The sequence below is a fragment of the Vidua chalybeata genome, chromosome 2 (assembly GCF_026979565.1).
Source record: "Vidua chalybeata isolate OUT-0048 chromosome 2, bVidCha1 merged haplotype, whole genome shotgun sequence".
In the NCBI taxonomy this organism is placed as follows: domain Eukaryota; kingdom Metazoa; phylum Chordata; class Aves; order Passeriformes; family Viduidae; genus Vidua; species Vidua chalybeata.
In genome coordinates this window covers 72,012,077-72,029,445 of record NC_071531.1, presented here as the reverse complement: position 1 = coordinate 72,029,445, position 17,369 = coordinate 72,012,077, and the positions used below count along the sequence as shown (strand labels likewise).

Below are 17,369 nucleotides of genomic sequence, written 5' to 3'. Positions count from 1 at the left end.
GCTGTTCTTCCAGTATTAAGTATGGCTTTAGTTCATTTCAAAGTTTGCTTTAGTGCATTGCAATATACATTCCTTAGTACAGCCTTAGCCTCTGAACTGCTTACCTGACCCACAAGCTCCTTCTACACTAGGTACATTCAGATGTTTCTATTTTTAATGCTTAAAATAACTCCATCTTTCAGCTGTGTTAGGAGAACCCACCAGACTATTTGTGTTAAGCAAAACTTTGTTCTTCTTATCAGGTTTAGATATCCACTGGAGGAGTAAACTCATCCATCATGAATCATTTACACCTGTACTTGTCACCAGCTCATGGTCATTCATGGTGCTTTGGTAACACGTGTACACAATATCAAAACAAGATTATCTCTTACATGTTGTTTCCATACATGTGAAGTCCCTACATGTGAAAAAAAATAAGAAACATAACTATTAGTTACAGTTGTAGTTCTGCAAAACTGAACAGAGGAATTAGCACTAGCCTGACAATCAGACCCAAATCTTCTCTTCGAGTCATCGCTGAAAGGAATATTTTGCTGAAATCCCCAAAGTCAAAGCTCAGCTACACAAATAAATACTGTAGCAGATCCTGACAGGAAGACGTTCAGCCCAATCTTTTCCAGATGGCAGTGATGGATGGCTGTGTGCTTCTATTTATTTGGTTTCCCAGGCAATGGTGTCCTGCTTTCACTGGTCATCACTTGAAGTGTTTTGGCTTATAGACCAGCACAACAGGCGCGTGTACTGCCAGACAGGTACTCTGGTGGGCTTATTCATTGCTTGAATGTCTGGGCTGCAAAAAATGAAGCTAAATATTACTGCCTTTCTGGGATTATCTTTACTAGAAATTGAATGTTTAAATTCAGGACAAACTCAGGGCACAGGACTCAAGAAGGCCCCAGGTAAAGCAGAGCCCAGTCATATGTAACTTGCTGATTGCTGAGATATGCCAGTTCTGAAAATAATACAGTGTCCCAAAGAAGGGAGAGAGGCAGAGGAAAGACATCCAAATCCCAAACCACATTAACTGAAAATGTGGCAGTCACTATTGTTCGGTTCTTTAAAACACATGGTACTTTACATAGGGCTATAAAACAAATGTCCATAGATCAGGGACTTGTAGAATAATGTGTGGGGAAAAGTGGAGGTGGGATACAAAGGCTTCTGAATCCAGGCCATTCATTTTGCTTGGACATGCTTGAATAGTGAACCAAAGTTATTAGCAACAAACACATGTTTGGTGGCCTAGGTAAAATGATCCATTGCTTCCAGATGATGTTCATTTTGCAGGCATCCATAGCAGGGAATAACATGAGAAGTGCTTGCTGCAGGGGTACGTGTTGCATGGTGCTAGCCCATTGTAAGCAACTGGGGGAAGAGGCTGTATTTTCATGTGTTCATGTAACACCAAACATGACAGGGCCATATTAGTGACTGGGGCTTTTGACACCAGTCCTAACACAACAATGGATAAATGCAAATTTTTGCTACAAGAACTTCTTAGGGAAACCAGGTGACAGTGGAAATGTGGAGCCACTCGGCACTGAATGCCTAACGGGAACAAAGCCAAAGAAATGCCTGATCTTCCCATGGTCTCAACTCACAAACCTACTTAGGCAGGCGTTGTTAGGAAAGCAATGCAACCATTATGATAAAGCCTCCTTCTAAAGGAAAGCATGCACACTAACATCAGTCAGTGGACAGGTTAGGGGCAGGTTTCTTTAAAAAAAAAGCTTTATCTGGAATCCAAAGACAGCAGGAAGTGGATGAAATTGGTTGAGGCTGTGGGGATGTGGTCACGCTTCTCTGTGTAGATGAACAGATGGGCAGCAGAATTTAGTATGTGCTGGTTTGGACAGCTGGGACTCAGGAAAGCCATAGAAATGGAATGATAAAAGTATGAGAAAATGAAGGCAAACCAGGGATTTCAGCATAGGCTGGGTTGTAACACCACTGTGGACAAGCATGAATCTTGCAAAAAGCAGTCAGTGCCTACTAGATTAGGGAGCTGCCTACTAGGTTGAACCGTACGATTCAATGAACAAAAAAATGAAATTTATGAAAACACTGCTAGCCAAATAATCACAAATCAGAAATAATCTAACGTGCTTGGGTTTTTATGCTGCCTACATTAATTAGGCTCTCCTGTGGATGCACACTGTGGTTCAACCCTTAAGTACACAACCATATGACACATTTTCTTTAAAGGCTTCCTGAAAAATCAGAAACACAAAAATATTGCAAACTAGTGGCAATGCATGGCAGACATCAGGACACAGATCCTGTTATTTTTCAAATAACACAGATCTATGTTGTTTTATCAAATAGAGAGAAATATTTGATTGTTAATGTCTTTAATCCTACATATAAAGATTAAGCCCCCTTACAGTATTGTTCATAGGTAAGTGAATTAAAAAAAAAAATAATGATTCTCAGTTTTCCATCAGAGGCTGGAAAAAAATGATGGCCCTTTTTTTTTCCTCCCAATGTGGTTCTTTTAACCAATCCTACTATATGTCTCTGTCCTGCTTCTTTCTCACCTTGGTCCTGCTCTCCTCACCCAGCTGCCTGTCTCAGAAAAATTACCTTGGTCCCAACAGCACAAAGGAGCAAAACTCAGCCTCAGCCTTTTCACCATCTCCTTCTGATTCCCTCTCCCACCCTCTCATTGCCATGTGCCAAATCACAACCTCCTGTCCAGGTACACACAGTCCCTGCCAGAGCTCCAGCCCAGCAGCACTGTCCAAGAAGATGCCATAGAGCTAAGGAAACTGAGGATTTCTAAAAGGATTGTGGCAGTAATTTATTTTATACATACTCTTGGCAATAAATTCATTGCTTGCACACAATATGCTGCTGAGTTCCAGATCATTATTTTCCTAGACACTCAGCACCAACACAACAGCTGCAGTTGGCTCGAAGCAGATGAGGAGTGAGGTGAAGACACAAGCAGCAGCAGCAGCAAGACCCCAGTTATTTGCTAAACGTGACATTTTCATACAATAACACAACTAAAATAAGCATAGGCAAGCTTCTTTGTTTATGATGAGAATTTGAAAAATGATCCCAGTGAATTCAATCCACCCTTTCTGTAGATTAGGAATATGAACTATCTCAGCTTTCAGAATTGTGCTCAAAGCCCACCACAAAGGAGAATAAGCAATCCCACAGGCCAAAGAAGCAAGTGAGAAGGTAGACATAGATTTTATGGCTAAAAGAGAAAAATAGGAGGTTATTTTCACTTCTAGTGAAATACAAGGCACAGAAATCCTATATAAAACTTCTCTGAGCTGGAGGACATTTCCTCCAGGCAAACTGCCAGCCATAATGTAAATTTACTTAGTTATTTCAAGGTAAGAGGAATACACTGCATTTGCTGATTTTTTTTTTTTTTTTCAGCAACTCTTTGGCCTCACCCTGTGTCCAAACTTGATTTTCTGTTTGATTTTGTCTATCTCACAATGTGTAAACTTGCAGACTCCTGGTGACTTATGCCTTTGCCCAAGCTGTTCAATCAAAAATTTCTCTCTGTATAGTTACCTACAGGCCATAGCAGAGTTGCTTTCTCATTGCAAAGACTCCCTTTGTGGGTCCTATCTGCAGTAGTTTCTAAACTCTCATTATTTTTTCATCACCTTTTTGAAGTGTGGACAGCAGAACCAGGCACAGATCTTGTGCCAGATACATATGACCAGTGCTGTTTGCTGAGGACATCTGATCCCTTTATTCGGTGTTGTCTGTTTATATACCCAGTGATTACCCGGCCATCACTCACTGGGCTCACTCAGCCATAGCCTTGCACCAAAAGGTCATATTCAGGCATTTGCCACAAGCTGGACTTTCACAGTTACTGCCTCCCAGTTAGGCTTCACCAGCAGCAATACCTACTCCCTTTGTCCTGCTAGTGTATAGCATTCCATTCACTTCAAAAAGATAGAAAAAAATTACTTTCTTCCATCAGGGTGAGGCACTCTGTGTCAGCCTCACACAGAATTTCACAGTAAGACAACTCACCCCTACACACAGCACTAACTGTGGGATGCAACAGTTCCTTTTCAAGCCACGTATCTGAGTTGCATTTCCTGCTAAGGAATATCCTTTGTGTGACAGCTTAATAAGAATTCTTCAGGATGCATAATTTACAGCCTGAGAGGGAGGGAAATAGAAGATGAAACTAAAAGGAAGAAACCTAACTATGAGGAGCTTAGGAGGGGTCCCAGTATGAGTTATTTCTAGATACAGAATCCCACTTGAGAGCTCAGCTACACACAGAGACAAACAAATTGACCACATACCACTTGGCCATGCTGTTCATTTACTATGGGTTATGTTTGCTATGGAAATTGTATTTATTCACCTGACTTTGGCCAACTAGAGATACAACACTTTTCACCACCCAAGGATTTCCACTTGTATTTACATTCCAGCTTGGGACTGTGGAATTTCACTCAAAGAGCTCACCACAAAGGGCATGCTCTATCAAAACAAGAGCAAAAGCATAAAGAGACTGCCCTCCAAATACCCTATTTAACCTTAGGGTAAGGTGATGCAATTCATCTGAACACAATGTACTACTAGCTAATTAAGCTGGTTAAGGCCAGTGTGGTGTTTGACTGTCCATTCTCAGCATATCTGAACAGGCGTTTAGACACTGGCTGAAAATATATTGGAATTCTCTGACTGATGTTCTATTACTTCTGCCAATACACTGTAGAAAAACAACTTTATTTTATTCAACAAGAGACATTTTAAGGGGAAAATACACAGAAAAGCCAAATCCCTAGAGACTGAAATCACAAGTTCCAGGAATAGAGAATGAAGATCTGTTTCAGAATTTATTGGACCAGAGAGGAGGAACTCAAATTTGCACAAATTTTGTGCAAAGGGATATAAACTTGGGGAACTCTCTGCTGCTGACACTCTCAGCAGGCACTGAAGACTCTTTCTGGCTGAAGTCCACACTGACTTACAGTGCTCAGCATCCTATCAAGACAGAAACATGCTATTCTTATTATCTTGCATTCTTTCCTTCACTCAGTTGTGGAGTATTGATTCCATGTAGTCCAGTGCTAAGAAAGATGGCAATCACTAAGAGTTGCAATTATATCAATTTTATAGTAGGACTCTTTTCTGAAGACACATTTTCCTGAACTGAACCGTGGATTTCAGTTTTACCTCTATAAAGATTAATAACTTGAGATTAGCTTTCTTCATTTTGATTTCTTCTATTGAAGAAGAAAAGGACTCCACTTCAGATAAACAATCAGACATTTGGTTGGACAAAATGCAAGTCAACAATACTCCTACAGATTCCAAATGACTGGCTCTGCACATTTAGCAGATAAGGCACTTGTCCAGTGCAGGTGAAAACAAGATTTAAGTCCCTGTTCCAATTAATAATCATAAAAAGTGGCATTTGCCACAGGAAATGCTGGATTTCCAGAAAAGACATAATAAATCTTTGGACTAAGTTCTTACTAGAAATACATGAGATAAGGACTGCAAGTGTGGATTAAGTACTGTGGAGACTTCAGACAATTTCCCACAATGCAGCTCAATCACTTGACCTACAGGTCTTTTGGAGAAGTTGAAGATACAATTCTCTCCTTTGCAGAAGAAGTCTCTTTTGGAGATCTGTTCTCAGCTAAGTATTTCTGTTAATATAACAGAATACTGCCCCAACCTGAAAGCACAGCATCTGTTTTCCATTAAGAGATCATGCCCTTGACTCCCTTTCACACAAAATGAGACTAATAGACTAAGAAAAAGCTTGATGAACACACACTTGCCATGTTCCCTGGAAATGCATTGAATCTTGCAGTTAAAGCTCCTCTGTGAGCTCCTTCTTGCAGTTAAAGGTCCTCTGTGACCTCCTGCAAGCTCTAGAGCTCATGTTAGCTCTAGACCATGATCAACTTAGACAGAAAATGTCTTTTTTTTCATATGGGATAGTTCAAGCAGAATTCAGGCACATAGTAAGGATACTTACAGAACATTTTGTACTGCGTAAAATTTCATCTAAATAATGGACCATGTTTCTAACTATTTCTACAGTATTTTCAGTTCAGAGCTGTTAGTGCCCTGACTGCAGTAGCCGGCTTTGGTTTCTCTGACCAGCCTTACACCTGGAACTCTCCCATACACCCTGACCACGGGCCCAGTAGGTTCTTATGAGTTCATCCCTGAGTTAACTACAGCCCTTGTTTGACCTTTGTTGTAGGGCTACTGTTCTCCAGAGAAGCCACAGCCTTGCCTGTGTCTGATCTCGAACCCCATGTTTTGGGTGTTGTTCATGGACCTGTCTTGTCACTACAGACCTTCCCCACAATCACAGGACTCTGTCCCATGGATTGACTTCCTGTCTTGACCTTGCACTTGCTTCATCATCACAAGATTGTCTGATGATCTGGACTCTTGGTTGCAGCTGACCCTGGTCTACTCTGCTTACATCATTTAGGTATGGTGGAAGAAAACTGAGCCTGGTAAACCTGCTGCCCTGCCAGGCATGTTACTGTTGTTGGCTTCCAGGCTCCCAGCCCTTAGGGAGCAGGTGGCCCTTTGTGATGGTTTAACTCCAACCAGGAGCCAAGCCCCACACAACCACTTAGTCACTCCCCCACCAGCAGGACTGGGGAGAGAATTGGAAGGGTAAAAGTGAGAAAACACATGGGTTGAGATAAAGACAGTTAAATAGGGAAAGCAAGAGCTGCACACACAAACAGAACAAAACAAGGAATTGATTCAATGTTTCCCATGGGCAGGCAGGTGTTTAGCCATTTCCTGAAGAGCAGGGCCCTTCACATGTAATGGTGACTTGAGAAGACAAATACTGTCACTCCAGACATCCGCCATTTCTCCCTCCTCCCCCACTTTACATACTAAGCATGATGTGATATTGTCTGGAATATCCCTTTGGTCAGTTTGGGTCACCTGTCCTGGCTGTGTTTCCTCACAATTTGCTATACCTTCTTGCCAGTGTGTCAGTATGGAAAGCAGAAGGGGTCTTGGCACTGTTCAAGCCTTGCTCAGCAATAACAAAAATGTTTCTGTATTATCATCCCTTTGTTCAGCACAAAACCAAAACACAGCCCCGTACCAGTCACTGGGAAGGAAATTAACTCTACCCCAGGCAAAACCAGCATGGCCTCCCTGTCCCCCCACTTAGCTACAAAGAAACGAAGTCTTCAAGAATGTGTTTTCCAATGTTTAGGTAAATTAATCCGGCTGTGACTACACAGACTGTTGAAAGACCCTTCATTGTAAAGGCATACATTTACTACGTGTTCCACACTGACCTTCATCTCTCAGTCAGGGTTTTGCAGTCTAAGCAATGGGAAATGCCAGTGTAGCTCTTTGTTAGGACATTCGTTCTTTGTGGTGATAAACACTGTAACACTTAAACATTACATACATCGGACCTTGGAGCAGGTCCAAAGGAGGACCACAAAAACAGTCAAAAAGCTGGCACCTCTACCAAGGAGAAAGGCTGAGAGAGTTTGGGCTGTTCAGTCTCTTGAGGAGAAGGCTGTGGGTGTCCTTACAGTACCTTCCAGAACCAAAGGGAGCCTATAAGAAAGATGGGGCTGAATTTTTTAGTAGGTCCTGTGGATTAGGACAAGGGGTAATGGTTTTAAGATGAAAGAGAGTCAATTTAGACTGGCTATAATAAAGAAAATATTTACAATGAAGGTGGTAAAACACTGGAACTAGTTGCCCAGAGTGGTGGTAGGTGCCCCATCTCTAGAAACATTCAAGATCAAGTTGGACAGGACTCTGAGCAACCTGAACTAGTGGGAGGTGCCCTGCTCTTTGCAGGGAGGCTGGAACTAGATGACCTTTAGAGGTCCCTTCCAACCCAAACTATTCTGTGATTCTAAAACCAGCATCAAACTTATTCACAGAACAGTGGAGCAGGCACAAGAGGGTATGCATACAAATACATCCATATACATATGAATGCTAATTGGCCCAGCCAAAATCACACAGTCCTGCTGTGGAAATGTTGACATCCAAGACCAAATGCAGCTCTGACATGCTGTGAAGAGCACTGCTGCCATATAGCTGCAAACAACAACAATGAGATACACAGCAATAAATCACAATTTATGTGGCAAGGCAATACCAAAAGCTCCTTTCAGCTCAGTCACATCTATGCTGCTACTAGCCAGTGTGCTGTGTCTGAGACATCCAAGGATCTGGGATTTCAGGAAATAGAAAATTACACTGACAAATTATTCTGCCCACTAACACTTAGGCCACATGAAAATAATGCTACATAACAAACAACTCCCAATTAAGTATTGTAATACAAAATGGAAAATCCTGTGCTTCCCTAAAAAAAATAGTTACAGCACAAATGAGGCTATGCTTTAGTCTGCTCACATCAGTGGAAATACAGAGTAATCCCAGTGACTTCAACAAAGCTCCAAAGGACAGACACACCAGCACAGGTGATGTCAGAATCTTGTTAATTGTCCTTTCCATGGGATGTTCATTTTCTTAGAATTTCCTTTCTATTCTCTCTCTTCTCACTATGTTGCTTGAACAGGTTAACCAGTTTCAACTATATCTGACACAAGTGACAATATTTCACAGATATTGACTCCAGATAGTCAACACGACAGTCTCTACCTGTAGAGGAAAGCCCTTACAAGTGCTTCCCTGCTGATGGGGAGATGGCAAGGCAAGATTAGCTCTTCACTGACTCCAGAGAGTCCATTCAGGAAGTTGCCCTTAAAGGTAATTAGAGAAAGAGGTTCTTTGATGTCATTATTAGGCGTCAAAATTTTAGTGGATGCCACATGAATACCACAAGTTGCCATCCATGTTCCCTTAGTTTTATAATTAATGGAGTTATTTGTCTTCTATTTTGCTTAGTGATAGTCAGAATATATTCTTCTGTAATCACTGACCCATGATAGATTTTAGCAAGGGATTAGTAAATTCAGATAACAGGTCTGCAAACTAGAACTGCGCAAATAATAGTCCTTATGTAGGGAATGCATTTCTATAATTAGCGCCAGACTGTAAACTCTTAGATCTCCTGAAATGCAGCACACTGGTCTCCAGGGATCCCATGGAGAAGACTTCTTCAGGGAGGGATAATTTCCTGGCTTTCCTGATAGTTGAAGGGATTGTAGTAATATTTTTGTGTTAACGAGAGAGAAGAATAAAAAAAGGTGGGAATATGATTAGCAGATTGATGGGAGAATGGTTTGAACAGCCCATTCATCTCAGGCTTCACCTCCTGAGATGCAGCTTCAGGTGCTCCTCTTGCCTTAATATAGGCACAGGTATCCTTTGCCTAAGTTGTCTACAGGTTCTACCTGCCCTGGAGGTTCGTCTAGGAAAGTTCCTGAATTTAATGTACTGGGTTTTCAATGTTGTTGAAGAGCCCAAAGAACACATGGAATCAACTCATCAGACAGAACCTAGTAAGTACACCCATACTCTGGGCAAGCGCATACTTGAATTTATTTCAAAGTGCAATAAACGCGTAAGATTTTCCTTGGCTTTAACAACTGAGCAAGCCCACAGCCAGGTATTTCTGAGGTCACTTCCATAAAGAGGGTGGACAAATGCTGGAATTAAGCTTCAAGTCTCAAAGATGTTCTTAAAATGTGGAGTACATAGAAGCTCACTCACAAAGTTAAGAGACACAGGAATTTGCATCAACAATAAGAAGCTTGTGAAGGTGAAAACACTGTGGGGCTTGGATTAGGAGTGTGATACTGGACCCTCTCATGAATCTGGGAACTCTGAAGCATATATGGAGCTTGAATTTTTTTTCTGCCAATCAGTGGTAGGTTTTATTTATTTATGGCCTTTTATGTGTTAGAGACCTTGGACTCTGTCTGAGAATACTGTGTCTTGAGCATCAGCTGTGGTTACCTCACTCTTGGAAGGACTCTTGTCTAGTGGCAAGAAAGCTGAGTGCTGTTAGCTGATGATATGAATGTGAGAGACTGAGCTACTGATTCTGCAAACTTCACCTTTCAAATCCAGCCATAAACACAGACAGATGGAGACACTTACCTGACAGATGACTGTGGGTACTTTATATTAATCCCAACAATTAATTTGGATTCTGGATCATTCGGCTTTGTGACTTATACTAATAAAATGTTCATATTATGCCAGAAACTAATTGATTTATCCCTTCTTTAGACAAAATACAAATAATGTTAAGATCTGTGGAATGAGTTTGCTGGTTTGATGGCAGGCAGAAAAGTCATACAATGGAAACTGAAAGAAGCTTGAAGAAATCCCATATCTGAATAAATTTCCCAGTACAAGATTCATTAATAGAAGCTAGATTCAGGGGGGAGGGAGGGGAGGGGGAGGAGGAGAGGATGAAAATAAAACAAACCTCATTGTTTTGAGAATAGCTAAATCTGCACAACTTTGTTTCTAGGTTGAATCCATTAAGTAAATGACAAAAAGATAAGCAGCCACTCATACTCGACATGGGCTTGACTAGAGCAGCTAAATTTTATGCCCTATAGTATTACAGCAAATTCCTAAGTGTTCCTCTTTAGCATAAAAGAACAATAGGAAGATTTCACATTTCTTGTCCAGGAATATTCAGAATCTATTTCACTTCTTTGTTCAAAGCTTGACACTTCTGCCCCACTGACAGAGTGTGGGGATAATATGGCAAGTGCTTTCTTGAATGAAATGTGAGCAGTAAGATTGGTCTTGGATGGGCTAAGTGAGCTGATGCCTAAGTTAAGGATGTCTAGGAATTGATCAGAACAATCCTCAGCCTTGTTTCTGACTATGAAATCATGCAACAAACCACCCTGGAGATGATGATTGCTCCAGTGAAATTAGAATTTGATTAAACAAGGTCCAGATTTTTAGATACCTGCTGAAAAAATATGGAGCTATTAGAATCTATGCTTTGGGGGCTGCTCAGGAAGAGAAAGGAATCTGGAAGAACTGTGTATGACTACTTACATGATAATTTGAAGTCAGATACGGTTCTGGAGAAGATAAGCTTTCCAAGGCAGAAATTCCTCCACAGATTTCCTTTGTCCTGACAGGCTCTGGATGACTGCTCTTTGCCCAGATGCTGATGTTTTCCAGGCACTGAAAACAGGCAGATGATGCTATTTGCATAGGAGGTAAAACAAAATGGAGCTAAGACTTGTTCATCTTGTTTCTAGCTCCATCCATACTGTTTCAGTCTTATTCAGTCACATCATGCATGGTGTTGGCAGAGAGAGAGAGCAAAAACTAGAGGGATGCAGGAAGAGTCACAGACCTTTTCAGCTTAAGGGCACCAGGGCAGAGGACTCTTGACCTCTCAAGGGTCACTTTATAAACCTCTTCCACCTTGCTTTTGTCAATAGTACAGCACCTGCTTTATAGGTATTTCATGAACATATGGTCACCTTCATTGTCGTCCCATGTAAAGTTCATTACTATGAAAGCATGGGCCATGTCTGGGGCCTCTTGGTTCCAAACCCATGCCTTGCTTGGGTGGACTTCATTTCAGGTCAGGAGTATTCTGGGGCCTGGGACTGATTTTTTTTTGTGTCTTTGGAGACACAGAGAACACTGAGACTGCTTAACACATAATAAAATAAATAATAACCTTAAATGAATGGGAAGCCCTGAACTATGAAATGAATAAAAGCATTTTCAAAGGTGTCCTGACAATGTTTTACATGTTTCAAGCAGCAGCTTGATCACCCATGATCAAGGTCTGCTCTTTATGTCTTGGCATCTCTCACCCTAACACTTTGAAGTGCTTCTGTGCTGAAGAAAACTTGATGTGTTTGTTTGCTGCTAGTGTGTGTGGTCACAACAGCAGCATCCCCTTCCCAAGGACAAGAGCCCTTTGTCTTGCACACATTCTGACACAGCAAGCACAGGGGTGAGGCTGCACCTCACCTTTTATCCCAATTTCACACGTTGGCTTCACAGCATTAATAAATTGGTTTCATTTGCCACACATTTGGCAGGAGAATTTTCTAATAACATTTTTATCCCCTTTGAGAACATGAATCACTCGCATGCTGAGTATAAAATTACTTCCCTCCCTCTCCTTATTAAAGGCACCGCACGTTAGCAGGGGTCAGGCACTCAGCCTTGCCGGTGGCAAAGTCACAACCAAGGGCAGGGCTGGGAGGCACGGCTGCAAAGTTCACTGCTTTTCTTTCTTATGGATGGTGGATAACCTATTTAGCACCCAGAATATATGATTTTCCCCAGCTGTCAATCCTACCTGGTTGGGATACAGATTGAGAAAATGTGTGAGATGCACCGCGCTGCCCACATGGCTGCTGCAAACAAGAGCTACATAAAACATGTGCAGCAGATGTCTGCTGCTCCTGCCCTTGTGGAGGCCACCAGAAGCTCCCCACACCTCGGAAAATGGTCCCTTCATAGCCATAGACACCTTGGGAACCGCAGGGGTTTCTCCTGAAAGCATGAGAGGGATCAGAAACAAACCAAAAATGGCAGCAATCACAGATTATATATCCATCTGTCTTTGACCTCTGGTTCAAACAGGGAAAAGCACTCCATTTTTCTGATTTCAAAATAATGTTTTTATAAGGAGGTTTCTGTTTGATAATTGACTTTAGACAGCAAGTAGGTCATGCTACTACAGCTAATTAAGTATTTGATTTGAGGAGCACTGCATTCTGAGAGTCATTTTGTTCCAAGTGCACACCCCAGTCAAAATGTGCCCCTTGAAAACATAGACCTGTCCTCACATTACCTTTTCTCCCAAGTTCTTTGCAAAGACTCCCTGTAATAGATTCAGATGGAGGAAAGACAAGTAAAAGAGATGCCAAGAACTAGCATGGACAGGGAGCTACAAACTAATCCATGCTGCCAGGTGGGATCACCAGCACATCACAAGCCTAACCCACCTGAATCCCAGGCATGGATTTCTGTGGTGTCACAGAGACCTGAGGGGTGTGCAGGGAAATCCTACTCACACCTCTCTGGTTTTCTTCTCGACATTTTGCAGGTTACATGCTGCGCTATCTAATGCAGTCAAGTTTTAACTGCTCAGCAACACTTTCAAGATCACAAGGAGTTTTGCTGGCAATGTAATAGCCCTGCAAGGAATTTAGACATCTTCAGGTTTGGCAGCAGCTTTGCTGGTGTTTTAGCATGTTCCTGAGCAATCTTGATGTTGATTCTTGGTACTAGTGGTTTTTTTTGTTTGTTTGTTTGTTTGTTTTTTTTAATGAGGCCTTTGTAATTTGTTTCTGAGTTGTTCACAGGGATATACACACCGGAGTGATACAAGTTATAGCTTGAAGCTGTTACTTCAGTGATAACCTCATGCATTCCCTGTGCTACATGAGAACAACACTGTGACACAAAATGTCAGTGTATTTTGTCCAAATATGCTACGTGGTGCATAGAATTTGTCCAATTTTAATGATTTTGGATCAGTTATGGAGCATTCATAAGTCAGAATGAGAAATATGAAATCTCAGTGAGATTTCATATCCAGTACAGCATACAAACTGCTCCCTACCAACATATACATATTCACATATAGAAATGAAAGACCAAACGTAGTGAAGACCAAGTTTCATGGTGAGCACCAGATTTCCTGGGCTTTTCCCATTTGACCCTTCAAGGCAGGTTGTCCTTTTTCTAGCTTCTGAGTCATCAGCAAGAAGAGCAGAGTGCCAAGATCACAACAAAAACACGATCATGTGAGGCATCTACCCTCTGCTTCTGCCAGCATGAAAATAGCAGCCAGCAGGAGAGCCTGTGCCGCAGCTGTCTGGGTTAGGTTTGATTGGTCAGATAAATCACATCGTATTGTTTCCATTCCTTTGGCTCAGGGAATGTGTAAGCACTTCAAAACTGAATGCTTATGCATGAGAACTTTAAACTAGTTTACTTAAATGCACACATATGTATCTTTGACATTGACTTTTTACAGATTTTCTTGTCAATAAAAGTAAATTGCTTGACTGTTCTCAGAAAGTTAACATAAACAGAGTCAGAGTGAATTCCTATTTTAAAGCTGTGTTTTAGCAAGCGACTGCCTTCAGTGGCAACTTTGTCAAAAGAAATGCTAAAGTCTTCACTGCTGTGACTCCATGCCACCACAATACTGAAATAATTTCTCTGACCAAGAGCCCCGAACTTTAAGGAATAACAGAGCACACACCGAATACCTATTTCAGAGAGGGGAACTTGCTGATTTATGGCATGTTGCAAGTAATGGAATTGTCTCAGCTCATCAGAGGACATAGACACTGTCCAGTTAATTCCCAACTGTGCAAATGCTTTTGTTTCAGGGCTGACAACTCTATACCTTTTCACAACTCCTCAGGTCCTTCTTCAGGGTGATGGAGAAAGCCTTTCAGCATACAGTAAAAAATCATACCTCAAAACCTTTCCCAACTCTCGCACATCCTCTGGAAGCAATCACAGCTGCTCCTACAGAAGGAGTCCCAGCACCTCCTGCCTACCCACCCCCTCCACACCATGAAAACATTAAAGGAGCAGGGAAAGAGAATCAAAATCCTGACTGTTTAGCAGAGTGTCTAGAACAAAAGGAGTGAAAGGTAGGGGAGCATAGCTGGTGGTGGATTTTTTTAGGACAATTATTTATAAGGGGTATAAGAGTACCAAGTGATTCACTCAGGACAGAACACTCAGTGTGGTTCTAGTTTCTCTCTCTCTTTGCTATGAGTCCCAGTTACATGAAGTCCACATGGGAACTCCTCCTCCAGCAGACTGAGCCTGAGGGCACCATCAGCTCCCCGTCTGCCCAGTCCTCCCACTCCAGCTCAGTGTCACTCTTTGTACTGCTAGCATCAAACACTGCTTGATCCATCCCACATGGATTAGTGGTGACAGGCAGCTTTGCTGGCTGCACTCGTACTGCCAGAGCACTGGCTACCAAAGCGACAAAGGGAGGTGGGGGCTATTTCATTTTGAGACATTTAAGACCTATTATTTTTACCTGGACTCTTTTGGAGATCTGACTGATGGATGCAGTCAGATTTGTGTAGCTATTGTAAGGTAACCTCAGTCTTGATCTATCCTTGGTCAACATGGTTGCTTCAGTTTCTGCTTCCCTTCATGTGTGAAGCAGCTGCTCTTGTTTTCTGAGGATGTGGGGTGGAACTGACACAATTAAAGGTCACCCTCCATCTGGGAAGAGAAAGTTCTGGTCTACAGTGAAGCACAGGGGCTGGTTTCCATTTTGTCAGAGTTATGTAATCTCTAAATAAAAAATATTTCTGCTGTTCACTACAAGATCTTGTTGCTTAATGCTCCCTAGAAATGGCTGCCAGATTCCTGTGCAAACATAGCATGTACACAGTGTTTTAAAACCTACATAGATTGGAAGTTCTTTAAATTGTAAATTCAAAGCATTTTATAGATGAGAATCAGTTCTTCCAACTGAAAAACAGGAGTGTCTGATTTTCAGAGGTGCTGGATTCCAGCTGAGACCAAAGGCAACTGCTTTTGGTTTTGTGCTACACTTCTGAAAATTACTATTAACATAACTATTAAGTACTATTAACAGTACACGTTAATAACAGGCATTCCAGGTGCCATTGAGAGACATGGAAATAAAGTAGAGGGACATAGGATAAACATAAAACAAAAACTTGACAAAAGCAGAAGCAGTCAAGCCTTTAAAGAAAAGCACTATTTCCCACTTCATATTTCATAACTCCCAGTTCATAATACAACTGATCTATGCTGCAAAAACAGAACTCAAAAGCTAAGGTCTTCCAATTTAAATATGCATGTTCAAGAGCCAGTGACAAAAATTTAATTTCTACCCAGGATTAGGTAAGTGTACCCTTGCTTATTTTAGACAATATAATACTTAACTAAGCATTTTTCCTCTATCCTCATATATGTCAAAATACCCTAATGTTCAACAAAATTTCGTTAGCTTCCAGCCAATGAAATTTTAGTTTCATTTTGTGCATACACAACATCCAGCACCTGTGAACATCCAGCATCTGTTAAGGTATCAAAACTTTTAAACCCACAGAATTGTGAGTACATATTTCTCAGAGTAATATGGAGAATCAGTTATGTACATTACATTGTACAGAAATTATGTATAAATTAGGTATACATAATATATCATTCAGTTTGTCTGCAGGAAAACACAAGATGATTTGGAAAAGAAACAAAACCAAAAGGAGATTTGTCAAAGAACCCAGAGATCTGCTATTTTTAAAAAATGCTTTAATCTGCCTCTAGCCACACTGCCAAAATTAATTTTTCCTAGGCCTAAGCCATGGATCAATGACAGTAAGACTGCAGATCTGCACTATGTGGGTGTATTTTCTATATTGTAAGTACCATTCTTTGCTGAGGGTTCACTGGTAGAAGGCAAAACAGCAAAGTCTATTTCCCCTTCTGCAGTGACAAAGACAACTACGCTAAATGGAGTTGACTGAGGTTTGCAAGGAAAAGCTAAGAGCTAACTACAGCTAACAACGGATGTGAGACTTTGCTGCATCCATTGTGCCTGTCACTTGCTTTGGAGGGAAAACAAAAACAGCAAAAAAATCTGTTCCTAGAATACAGCTGACACAAAGAGATGCAATTACAGGCTCTGAAGAAAAGGGGCTCTGAGGTGCTGAGCAAAACCAGGATCAAAATTTAACAGGTGGCCAAACTGGCCATGGTAGTACTTTGAGCAAGGGTAGAAGAAATGGAGTAGAACACAAGGGAGTGTCTTTGAAAGGGACTAAATAGGATCTGAATTAGAGATCAGACATAACTGATTTATAGTCATTTGCACAGGATCAAAAAATTTTCACCTCCAAGTCCAGGACAGGTTTGTATCTGTGCCTGCATATATTAAAGAGATTACTTTCACCTTTGATATCAGCATCTCCCCTCTGCATGGATGTCATGTCCAAGATTTCCTCACACAGAATTTTGAGCCAGATACAGTATACCTCTGTAGCATGGAACCTATTCTAATCACATGTGAACACCCTCTGCACTGTGTATCCTTTCTTTCTGCAGGTACAGGACTCTCATGGGTGGGACATCGATCTACAAAGTACCAGCAAAGTACCAAGTACCATGCCTCCCTTGAAACAAAGCAAAAGTAAAGGAATCTAAAGATTACAAAACTGCCATAAACTTGGGATTCAAATACTCTTCTTCCCATGAGAAAAATCTATCATCTTACTTTCCTGACCATCCCAATGGGCACAGAGACATCTACTGTAGATATTTCACATACATAAATTACAGCTTAGCCCATGTACATTGCTTTTATTTCTCACACCCTTTAGAAGCAGTCCCCCAACTTACAGGATTCTGTGGTCACAAATTGAAAGCCACTGCCATAAAGACAGTGCACCTCATGTGAAAAGTTAAGAAAAGCAGTGGAG

At 41.3% G+C, this 17,369-nt stretch overlaps 2 long non-coding RNA genes across 6 annotated transcripts; one reads left to right on the top strand and one right to left on the bottom strand.

Moving 5' to 3' along the window:
* Positions 1–352: 352 nt before the first annotated feature.
* Positions 353–12,847, bottom strand: LOC128783932 (uncharacterized). 5 transcript variants are annotated; one of them, XR_008429294.1, is made up of 5 exons: positions 12,731–12,847; positions 12,374–12,429; positions 12,233–12,303; positions 10,960–11,091; positions 9,507–10,870 (listed from the first exon to the last, which is right to left on the bottom strand). It is a non-coding gene; the product is annotated as an uncharacterized LOC128783932 (long non-coding RNA). The 5 variants fall into 5 exon arrangements; XR_008429291.1 differs by lacking the exon at positions 9,507–10,870 and adding an exon at positions 353–400 and having other exon boundaries at positions 12,233–12,429; XR_008429290.1 differs by having other exon boundaries at positions 12,233–12,429.
* A 131-nt stretch (positions 12,848–12,978) lies between these two features.
* On the top strand, positions 12,979–17,115 carry LOC128784286 (uncharacterized). Its single transcript, XR_008429427.1, has 3 exons — positions 12,979–13,163; positions 14,318–14,552; positions 16,996–17,115. It is a non-coding gene; the product is annotated as an uncharacterized LOC128784286 (long non-coding RNA).
* Positions 17,116–17,369: the final 254 nt, after the last annotated feature.